This window comes from Mandrillus leucophaeus, unplaced genomic scaffold (genome assembly GCF_000951045.1).
Source record: "Mandrillus leucophaeus isolate KB7577 unplaced genomic scaffold, Mleu.le_1.0 Scaffold252, whole genome shotgun sequence".
Lineage (NCBI taxonomy): Eukaryota > Metazoa > Chordata > Mammalia > Primates > Cercopithecidae > Mandrillus > Mandrillus leucophaeus.
Window position 1 is genome coordinate 1,522,848 of NW_012102610.1, and position 11,070 is coordinate 1,533,917.

General features: G+C 49.4%; 1 protein-coding gene across 1 annotated transcript in view; it reads right to left on the reverse strand.

Moving 5' to 3' along the window:
- Positions 1–1,063, reverse strand: part of NUP210 (nucleoporin 210kDa) — a 63,569-nt gene extending 62,506 nt beyond the window's left edge. The window contains 1 exon segment of the mRNA XM_011983614.1: positions 1,030–1,063. The gene's annotated coding sequence lies outside the window, so the exon portion shown is untranslated.
- Between the last annotated feature and the right edge of the window lie 10,007 nt (positions 1,064–11,070).

Below are 11,070 nucleotides of genomic sequence, written 5' to 3' on the forward strand. Positions count from 1 at the left end.
GGGCCCCACACCACCCACCTGGGAGCCCCACACCACCCACCTGCGGGCCCCACACCACCCACCTGGGAGCCCCACAACTATGGCCCTGGCCTCCTCCACAGAGAGGGACCTGCTGCTGAGGAGCAGAGGTCTGATGCCATCTTCAGCCCTAAGTTCTGAGCTGACCAGGACCAACCCTGGACTCATCCCACTCTGTCTGATCAAGGCTCTTTCAAACTCATTCCCGTCCTCAGTGGGTCTACACTCAGAATCCAGCAGCTCTGTCCTCAACACACAGCAGGCCTACGCTCTGAACCCTCGGCAGGCCTACACTCTGAATCCACAATAGTTCTCTGCTTTGAACCCTCAGTCCTGAGCTGACCTCACCAGGACCAACCCTGGACTCATCTCAGCAGGTCTACACTCTGAAGCCTGTCACTGAGCACTCTTGCCATATGAGTCAGCCCTGCCCTCCCAGGTTCTCGGTCCCCTCCAACACAGGATACCACAGCACTCTTGCTGTCCCCTGAGATGCCCAATGTACTTTCTCACCTCCATACCATTGCCTAAGCAATTCCCTCTGCCAGGACACCTTCCCGCAAAAGAAGCTCTGTCTGAGAAAATGTCTACCTTCAATATCATCATCAGGTTCCTCCCCTCCCTGCTAAGGTACCTGCCTGTCATGTTACCTTAGGGTCCCTCTATAATTGAGCTGACACTGGACCCCAACCTCCAAATGTCCATAGCAATGGTCAGGTCTGGGCAAAGCCGTGGCGTGAAAACCTGGAGGGTGCAAGCCCCTCACCACTCTACCCAGTTCTGTTTCTCTTCTTGATGAGCCTGCCGCCTGCCTGGCTTGGCCCATTCTACCTATTTCTACACCAAACAGGGAAGGGCTGGTGAGTGCCCCGGGCAATGGTAGTCATAGCAAGTGGCAGAGCTGGCCAGAAGGAAGCATTTTCTGTGAAGCTATTGCCTGTTTTCTATTTTTTAAACTCATATAGTCACAACTGAGCAGCATCCAGGAGGGCCCAGGAGATCCACACTTACCCAGGTATCCAGGTTCGACCACGTAGATGGTGCTGTTGGGTAACCTAGAAGCACCTTGCATGCGAATACCTGGAATTTTAATTAAGGGGTAAGACATACGACAGCAAACAAACCCGCTGGCCGGCCAGTTTCAGCTTGGCTCAGAATCCTGATCATCAAGACATTACATGGAGAGAAGAGGGGATGAAAACTCCCCTGGCTTAGGCCACGCAGAGCAAAAGCACTTTTCAGAATCAAAGACCACATTGCGCTTGCCACGCTAGCAAAGGGGAATCTCTGCAAGGGACACTGGAGACCACACAGGACACATCGACAAGTCTGGAGCATCAATACTCCATTATGCTAGTATGGAAATAGCCCCCGCCAGGCCCCCTCTGAAAGGCTGCAGGTTGGAGAAGTTTCCGGAGACAAGGAATGACACGCAGCTCCTGCCATCACCTCCCACTGCTGGGAGCCTCTGGGGTGAGTCACCCACAGCCGTGAGCAATTCCACTCAGCAGTGCTATTTCAGTTCTTTCTGATTTTCAGACCGTTGAGGGGAAATGGCTATTTTTAGCCCTGCCAAGCTTTCAGGGAAAAAAACGACTTGACTTCCAAACAGCAGCTCCGCCATGCCTATGCACACACACAAGCCCAAGAAAAGGATATTCCGGTGGCCAAGGACGAGGCTGCTCTGTCCCAGCTGCAGTGCAGTGACCATCGATGTGTCCTGGGCCAAGACAGCCACCGGCCGGGCTGGGTCTCCTTCGGGGCCTGGGATGCTGTTCTGAAGCTGCAACTCATACTGATCGGAAGGCATGGAGAGTTCTGGCCACCAAGAAACAAAAAATTTAACAGGGAAAGAGAGAGCAAAGACAAGAAATGTTAGAAGCCAATACAGTCCCACCGCCACCCTGAGTCTCTGCACCCTGCTATCAGTACAGCTGCCGCATTTTTTTTTTCTTAATTGTTTTCAGTGCTTTAAATTTTAATATTGTTCTCCATGCTGGTGCACAAAACTGACACTCCATGAATTTTCAGAGGCAATCAGTTTTTCTGTGACTGCTGTAAGCTATTTAAAAAAAAAAATTTAACCACAATCTATTTGCCAATTGCTTAGAGAATACTAACATTACGCCATTTCTGAACATTGCAAAGTGAATTCTTTGCTTCTACATAGAAGGGGCTGTTTGGGGGCACTGGGGTTCTTGCTGGTTCTGTCCAGCCTCTAGGGGTTTCCCAAGAAGCTCTGGTCACTGGTCTCCCATGGGGTCTACAATGGCAAACAATGAACCTTGCTGCCATCCTCACCAGCTTCAGTGTTCCCCTGCCCTTCACACCCACTTGGCAGAAAAAGAACTTGCCCAACATGAGCTAGGATGGAAAAGAGTTTCCCTGAGAAATAACAGTTCTATAAAGTGAGCAACATCGATGTCCATCTTCCTTGCCCTGTGGGCAAAGACCACAAGCACTTTTGATAGCAATAGTGACTGCTGAGCAGGGATCAAGATGCCTCAGAACAGTGAGGTGTCTCGTGATCACATTCCCTCATACCCCTCAATAGCCCTGGGAACACACACTACTGAGAGCCACATTTTGGGGATAGGGGACTGAGGACATCAAGATGAGCAGCCTGCTCACCATCACACAGCTAGTGGAAAACAGAGCTGGTATTCTGATCCAGAGAGCCTGACCACTTTCACACTCACTCTCCTAAGTCCGTGGAGCTTCCTAACCAGTCACCCATTCACTGTCCCCACAGGTGGAACGTTCTAGCCCTCCAGCAACAGAAGAGGACACAGGGAATAGCAGACAACATCCCTGCTTGGCCCTCCTCTCAGGCCAGCTCAGGGCTTCAATACCCCATAGAGGGTGTCAGGTCAGGGGCTCCCAGAGGAATTTCAGCTAAAGCATGTTTCAGAATCTCCAGAGATTCTGATGAGAATTCTAAAAGAGAAGCAACTTGCCTAGCCCTTATCCTGAGTTATTTTTCATGTGACCTACTAAGTATCAAATAATTTTCACTACAACATTGGGTCCTCAAAGTGTGGTCCCTGAACCATCAACATCACCTGGAACTACAAATGATGGGCCCCATCCAGACCTGCTGAATCAAACTCCAGGGGTGGGCTGGGCTCTAGCAAGCTCTGTTTTCACAAGCCCTGTAGGTGATTCTGATGCAGGCTAGAATTGAGAATCCCACAGGGAATGCACAGCCCACGTCCTCATCTCTAATCAAGTGATTCTTGCAGATTATGTGTCTAGTGTTCAGAATATGCAGCAGGGCATCAAAGATAAATGTCAGAATAAAATAACACAGTTGCTCAATGAAGCAACATTACTTTATACTGATTAATGAAGCACTAGCTTCCCTCCTTGTTTACTTTAAAGTTTTCTAAATGAGTAAGGCCCTTTTGGGAAATGAAAATGCTTACACTGAAGGGGACTTACATAGCACAGATGTAACCCTCCTTGCAAATCCTAAGACTGAAAATAAGGAGGTTTTTGTGACAGACTCCTTAGATACCTCCTTTTCTTTTCTTTCTCTCTTTTTTTTTTTTGAGATAGGTTCTTACTATGCTGCCCTGACTGGACTGCCGTGGCTTTCATAGGTGCGCTCATAGCTCACTGCAGCCTGGAACTCCTGGGCTCAAGTGATCCTCCTGCCTCAGCCTCCTAAGTAGTTGGGACTACCAATGCATGCCACCATACCTGGCCTTAGATACTCCCTGCATCCTGGAACTCACTCTTGTCCACCATACCTGGCCTTAGATACTCCCTGCATCCTGGAACTCACTCCTTACAAGAGACGCTGAATGTGGAAGTCTTTGCAGATGTTAAGGGCACTGCCCAGTTCCTGTCTTTGAATTATTGGGCCAACAACAGAAAGGCTGCTCCTGAGGCCCCAGATCAGCCCTGCTATCATCTGCAGAGGGTGAACAGCTGCCCTTCTGTAGGTCAAGAGGCCCACATTCTTCTAAAAGACATGATCTCTGTCCCCTGCTCACCCTGGCTGATCCCCCCAGATGTGTTTCTGTCAGTGCCCCCACTCCCAGACCTTGCACTCCACATGAGCTCCAGGGATGACTACAGAGCTGGGTCTGAGTCAGGGATGAAGGACAGCTCACTGCCTGCCTCTGACCTCAGCCCCTGCTCATGCAGCCCCAGATACATTAGTTCTGAGCAGCCACAGTTAAGTGCCTGCCAGATTCAAAGTCCCTTCTACAACTGAGTCTTTGACACATGAACCTCAGCCCAACACATGTGCATGCTATTGGTTTTGCAAACCTAGTACATTTTATTTCAGTAATTTCCACCATTCTATCCACTCAAGATCTCTTTGGATACTGATTACATCAGCCAGCACATCCTTCCCATTTTTATTATATCTAACAGCTTGATCACAGTGGCAGTCGTGTCTGCAACCAATCCAAACACCAACAGGACTTAGGACTAAGGACTGGAGATGGCGACCACAGTCCCCACTGGAAGCCCACCCTATAAGCAACACAGATGCCAGGCTATAAGCCCCAGGAGCTTGTCTCCTTCACTCACAGGTCTCACTTGCAGACATGATGTGACTGACTATGCTCTGCCTCCACTAGGCTGTGAACTCCAGGAGGGCAGGAAGCAGGCAGCCCTGCTGACCACTGTGCACCCAGCACTCAGCAAAGGGCTGGCACAGAGCAGATGCTCAGGAAATGTATTTGCAAGAAAGGGAGCAGCCAGATAAAAGAAGAGAGGCAGGCATAAAGGAAATAAAAATACCAAAGAAGAAAAAATTACTGTAAGGAAGGAAACCCAACAGAAAAGAAAAATATAAAGAGTTAATCTGCAGTTATAATTATCCTATGTTAATAAGCCCATGTAACTGTCATCCAACCCAGAATGCTCTGAGGCTTCCACAGGATGCCGGATAAGACACGGATTTGCTGAAATTCAGGTCCCCTATGAAGACAACATTCCCCGACTTTTCTGTCTAGCAAACCTGCAAAAACCAATATAGTCACGTGAATTACACCTCAAAGAAAAAACAATCTAGCTAGGCTGAGCATGGCAATTCACGCCTATTATCCCAGCACTTTGGGAAGCTGAGGTAGGAGGGATAACTTGAGCCCAGAAGTCTGAGACAACCTAGACAACATAGAGAGACCCCATCTCTATTAAAAAAAAAAATTAGCCAGGCATGGTGGTGTGTGCCTGTGGTCCCAGCTACTCAGGGGTCTGAGGTGAGAGGATCACTTGAGCCTGGGAGGTCAAAGATGCAGTGAGCCATGATCATGGTACTGCACTCCAACATGGGTGACAAAGCAAGACCCTCTCAAAAAAACCCCAAAATCGATTCATCTAAAAGACTTAGGAGTTTCCGTTGGTGTGTCTTGTTCACAGTGAAGTTTTGCTAGTTAGGCCCCTCTCGGTTTTGCCAAAACATCCATCTGGAATCCACTTCAGTAGCATCCAGTGCCATCAATCACACAGGAGTGTGTATTTTTGGAGGACTTTCACATCTCATGACCCCACTGATGAAAGAGAGGTGGGCTCTGCCTCCTTCCTTTCCTGTCCCAGGGCATCTTTCGTGTGCTCCAATTCCTTGTTGTCTGTGGCAGGAAAGTCAGTGACCAAGCCCATAAGTTTTCTAGGTACCTTGGGAGGTACAGTTCCTCTGGGCTGTGATATCCGAGCTAATTTAGAGTGAGCTCTTTCTTTTCTTTTTTTTTTTTTTTTTTTTTTTGAGACAGAGTCTCACTCTGTCGCCCAGGCTGGAGTGCGATGATGCGGTCTCAGCTATTGCAACCTCCTCTGCTTCCCAGGTTCAAGCCTCAGCCTTCTGAGTAGCTGGGACTACATGTGTGTGCCACCACACCCAGCTCATTTTTTCTGTATTTTTAGTATTTTTTCTGTATTTTTAGGTTTCACCGTGTTAGCCAGGATGATCTCGATCTCCTGACCTCATGATCCACTGCCTTGGCCTCCCAAAATGCTGGGATTACAGGTGTGAGCCACTGCGCCTGGCCAAGTGAGCTCTTCCTAAAGCCAGCCCATCCCTTCTTAACTACACGGGCTCTGCTTGCCCAGCTGGGGCAGTTTCATGCCCCATGAGTCCCATGCAAATGGACCACCTCGCTGCTGCCCTGGGAGACTGTAAGGCTCTGTTTTTTGTTTGTTTGTTTTGAGACAGTCTCGTTCTGTCACCCAGGCTGGAGTGCAATGGCATGATCTCAGCTCACTGCAACCTCCATCTCCCAGGTTCAATCGATTCTCCTGCCTCAGCCTCCTGAGTAGCTGGGATTACAGGCATGCGCCACTACACCTGGTCGATTTTTGTATTTTTAATAGAGGCAGGGTTTCACCATGTTGGTCAGGCTGGTCTCGAACTCCTGACCTTGTGATCCACCCGCCTCAGCCTCCCAAAGCGCTGGGATTACAGGCATGAACCACCATGCCCGGCCGGCCCTGTTGTTATAATTAGCTTTTTTCTGGGTTTCCTTTGGGGAGACGGGGCAGAGGAAAATTCCAATCGATCCTACAGGGGTGATTAAGGCCAAGGAGCCCAACAGTTTTGTGAGTTTCAGCTCTTCTATGCCTCAGTTTCCTCATGTATGAAACGGTATTAATGAAATCTACCTCACAGAGCTGTTGGTTTATATCCAGGTACACACCTGTAGTCCCAGCTACTCAGAAGAACTGAGGCAGGAGGATGGCTTGAGGCCAGGAGTTTGAGATCAGACTGGGCAACATAGCAAGACCAAGTCTCTAAAGAAATAAAATAAAGTAATTTTAAAAAGAAAAGCACTTACAACTGCCCAACACCAAGGAAATGCTCAGTCATGGTTACGTGCTGTTGGCAGTGACCAGGCTCTCCAAGCGTCTTCCTCCAGGCCGCAGTGCCATTTCTTGATCAGGGTTCATGGATAAGTTTATATTTTGGAGACCTCCCGTTTGTGCCCTCTTTGCATTCTTCCTTAGGCTGCTGTCCCCAGAACTCTACGTTGGAGCCTCTTCCCCTTTCAGAGTCTCAGAAAGCCACATCTTAGACTGTCCTTGTCCTAGAATCTGCTTCCCTGAAGTCAGGTAAACATCGGGCTCTGACCAGGACACCCATGCTTGGCTTCCTACAAATCCTACTGCAGGCCATCCTCCCCCGTTGACTTGACATCCTGCCGAATGGCAGATGCTGCTTGCCTAGAATCAAGACACACAAGTTTGCTTCCCTTCAACTAGTACCCCCTTGCCAAAAAGAACCTAGTCCAAAGGCAGGAGCACCTGTCTTCAGTTTCTTTGTCCTCCTGAGAGACCAAGCGTTCTGCCACAGGAATGACCAACCAGACGACTGCTCTCAGCTGAGCAGGACTTTAAACAATGCAGCACCTCCCATCATCTGGGGACACCGCTCAAGTTGCTCTTATGCTGAAGTGTGTATCTGCCTGCCTCTTAAATGACATCCTGTAGCACAGGTGGAACCGACTTACCAACCTGGTGAAGTCACCTGCCTGAGGCCCTCGGATGAACTGGCCCTGAGCTCTTGTGCCCAGGACTCTTCACGTTCTACGCTCTGGATGTTAAACATACACAGCTTTGAACAAAATGATAATGATCCTTAGGAGGACTGGCACTCCATTAAGAACCCTCACTATCCAAACACAAGTACACAGTACAACTACACTCCTGTTGACTCATTTTGTCCTCACAGCCTAGGCAGAAAGGCCTCAAAGGCTCCAATGAGAAACAGCCCTGGAGAAGGGCAGTGGCTTGCCCAAGTTTGTTCAGATGTCAGTTGCAGACCAGGGACAAAGCCCAGCTAAACACAAAGCCCACAGCTCTGGACTTGCTGCCACTGAAGGGGCATATACCCCAAAGAATTTGAAAGCAGGGATTCAGATATTTTCTCACTACGTTCACAGCAGCATTACTCACAACGGCCAAAAAGTGGAAGCAACCCAAGTGTCTGTTGATGGATGAACGGGTAAACAGAATGTGATCTATCCATCCACATAATGGAGCACTATTCAGCCTTAAAAGGGAAGGGAATTCCAGTCCTTACTACAACATGGATGAACCTTGAAGACATCAGGCTAAGAAAAAGGTGATATAAGCCAGTCACAAAAAAACAAATACTACGTGATTCCACGTACATGAGGTACCCAGAGTAGTTACATTCATGGAGACAGGAAATAGAATGGTGGGTGCCAAGGGCTGGGAGAGGGTGAAGGGGAGTTAGTGTTTAACAATGTAGAGCTTCAGTTTGGGAAGATGAATGAGTTCTGTGGATGGATGGTGGTGATGGCTGCAAAACACTGTGAATGTACTTAATGTTACCTGACAGAGCACTTAAAAGTGGTTAATATGGTAAATTTTGTTACATGTATGTAACCATAATAAAAAAAGGACGAAGGAAGCATCTGTCACGATGGCAGAGCCAATGACACACCTGTAATTTTCCCTTGCCTGATCTTCTGCACCTTGTATTGAATGGAGGTTCCCACCATCAGGTAGATGTCATAGGCCGGGTTCAGAAGGATGTTCTCCAAAATCAGCAGCCTGACTTCTGCAGGGCGTACGTTCTTGGCATAAAGAAAAGGTAGACAAAGTGAGGTGCAGATAGGGAATGGAGGAGTGGTGGTGAGAGCAAGAGAAAGAGATGTTTTAAACATGGGAATAGGGAAGTTAGGAGGAAAGAAACAAGATATCATTCCCAAATCCTCACTTTCAGACCCCAGAGGTCCCGGGGGAGGTCCATAAGTACAGCAGGCACCCAGACAAAGGGCATTACCCAGACTGAGCCCTCTCACTGGCTGCCCATTGTGCATGGCTTATCTCTATGTGAAACAATGATTAAACGGGAGTAAATGAGGAAAGCCAGCATGAACTTCAGGGACAGTATGGCCATCAGGAGCTCAAGTTCTCTCTGCACAAAAGCCCAAGGTCCAGGGAACTTGAGAAGCCCTAGGCCAATGTAAAAAGTAGGAGACGCATGTGCTGTGATGAGCCCTTGGCTGCTATTCCTTGGCCCCTTCCCCTGCCCACCTCTCACCCCCAACCTGTGACCTCCTGCCTCCTCAGGAAAACCTGTGAGCAACTTCGCATTGGGAGAAAGATCACTAGGTGCCCTGTCTAGTGCACCCTTAGGTACTGGATTCTCCAGAGGCCTGCACCTTTCATTGTCTTTGGCCTGTTTGATAGCACTGTACATTGCAGAAAAGCAACAACAAAGCAAATGATTGTCCACAGAAACACAGAAACATTTCCTCTGGTGGAGGTACAGCTGACTGCCCTCCTGTGGGTGTGGGCATTCTGCATGTTTCTGAGTTCAGTTCAGCACGCCTGGTGTCCTGTGGCTATTCTTTGGATTCTCCTTTAAGCCTGCTGTCACAACTGACAGGTTTCCTCACTTAACAACTAGTTAATATCTTCAGTGCATTCAAAGAGACAAGTATATTGGGCACCACCATGGGCAGGTTCTGTGGCAGAATGCAGGCAGGGAGGGCCACTGAATGTCTGAGGGCAGGACAGCAAATCTGCCTTTCCAGCTTAGCAGTGGGGCTGTACCCATTCCCAGCCTGGGCCCTACACAGGAGCAAACTGTCTCCAAGTACTACCTGCAGAGTCCTGCGGGATTAGCCCCTGTAACAGGGCATGTCCCCATGTTTCCAAAACCTTCCAGGACTCCCAGATGCAGCAAACCCACTACAGAGAGTGAATCAGAAGAGGATTTCTCTGTCTGCCACTTTACAAAATTAAATGGCAGGCCAAGTACCACATGTTCCTGCCTGTTCTCCAGACACTAGGCAAACAAAAATATCTCAGGGTTGCAGCTCAAAACGAGGCACTGGTTGGGTGGACATTAGTCCACGGGGACAGGGAAGGAACCAGGACGTTGGATAGACCCACTCCTCATTCTCCTTTCCTCTGGCACACCCCCACTATCCCGAGAATGGGATGCTGGTGAGGCCAGGAAGACATGGGATCGGCTGGGGCAGGGGGTTGAGGAGATCTACACAAGGGATCCCTGGGCCACCAGTCTCAGGGCTCCAATGGGGGCACAAGGAGAGACGGCATAGAAGACACCAGGAGCCCCGGGCTTTGTCAAAGCCCCAAGTGCTTGGGAGCGTCCCTATACCAGCACGGTGGGGGCGCCAATTGGAAATAGGCAAGTTACTAGGAACCTCCTGCTCTTGGACCTCCCTAGAAACTGAGAATGAGCAAATGCTATGCACCCCTAGAGATGCTTTCTGGGGCCTCAACCACCTTTCTTTGTAAGCTGAGGCTCAAAAGAAACCAAACACATAAAAATATGAACCCACATCCTGAAATCATGGGACAGCATCTCACTTCCACAATTCAACACGTCTATGGGAATGAGCAGGTGCCGTCAGCCTGATTCCACCCCAGGAAGCCCATTGTCCCCCAGCACCCCAGGCCCACCTTGTAGACAGCCTCCTGGATGCGAGCCTTGAGCTTGGAGCTCCCAGTCTTCATCCCAGACACCAGGATGGTGTCCCCTTGCTTGGCAGCCTTCTCCATCTCTGAGATATAAGAAGGAGGGATGTACGTAGACTCCAAGAAAGTGAGGATTCTGGAAAAGGAGCACTTTGTCAAAGTTCGTTGATCAAACCCCAACACAAGATTCGTCAGAATCTACCACAGCATTCCCTATAAGCACCTCTCACTGGGGCTGACGCTGAAATAAGGGGTTTTGCCCTAGTCAGGGTTGGGGCTGCTTAGAGACACGTCCCTGCAACTTCCTACTTCAGAACTGCCAAAGTCCTTGTGAAAAATGCAGATTCTTGGCCCCTGGCCCAGGATTTGTCTCCAAGATGCAAGATGCCTGGGAATCTGCATTTTATCCGTATGTACACGTGATATAAATACTGACATGCAAGACCAGCTGTTGAGTCCACATGGGAACAGTGAGGCCCGGGAGATGAGGCAGCAGGCCCAAGAGCACAGCCCAGTCACAGCGGGGCCAGCATCGCCTCACCTCCCCGAGGCTGCCTGCTCCTGTCCCACCTCCCCGGCCTAATGCCCAGCTCTGGGGAACGATTCTCCATGACTGGTCCCCTA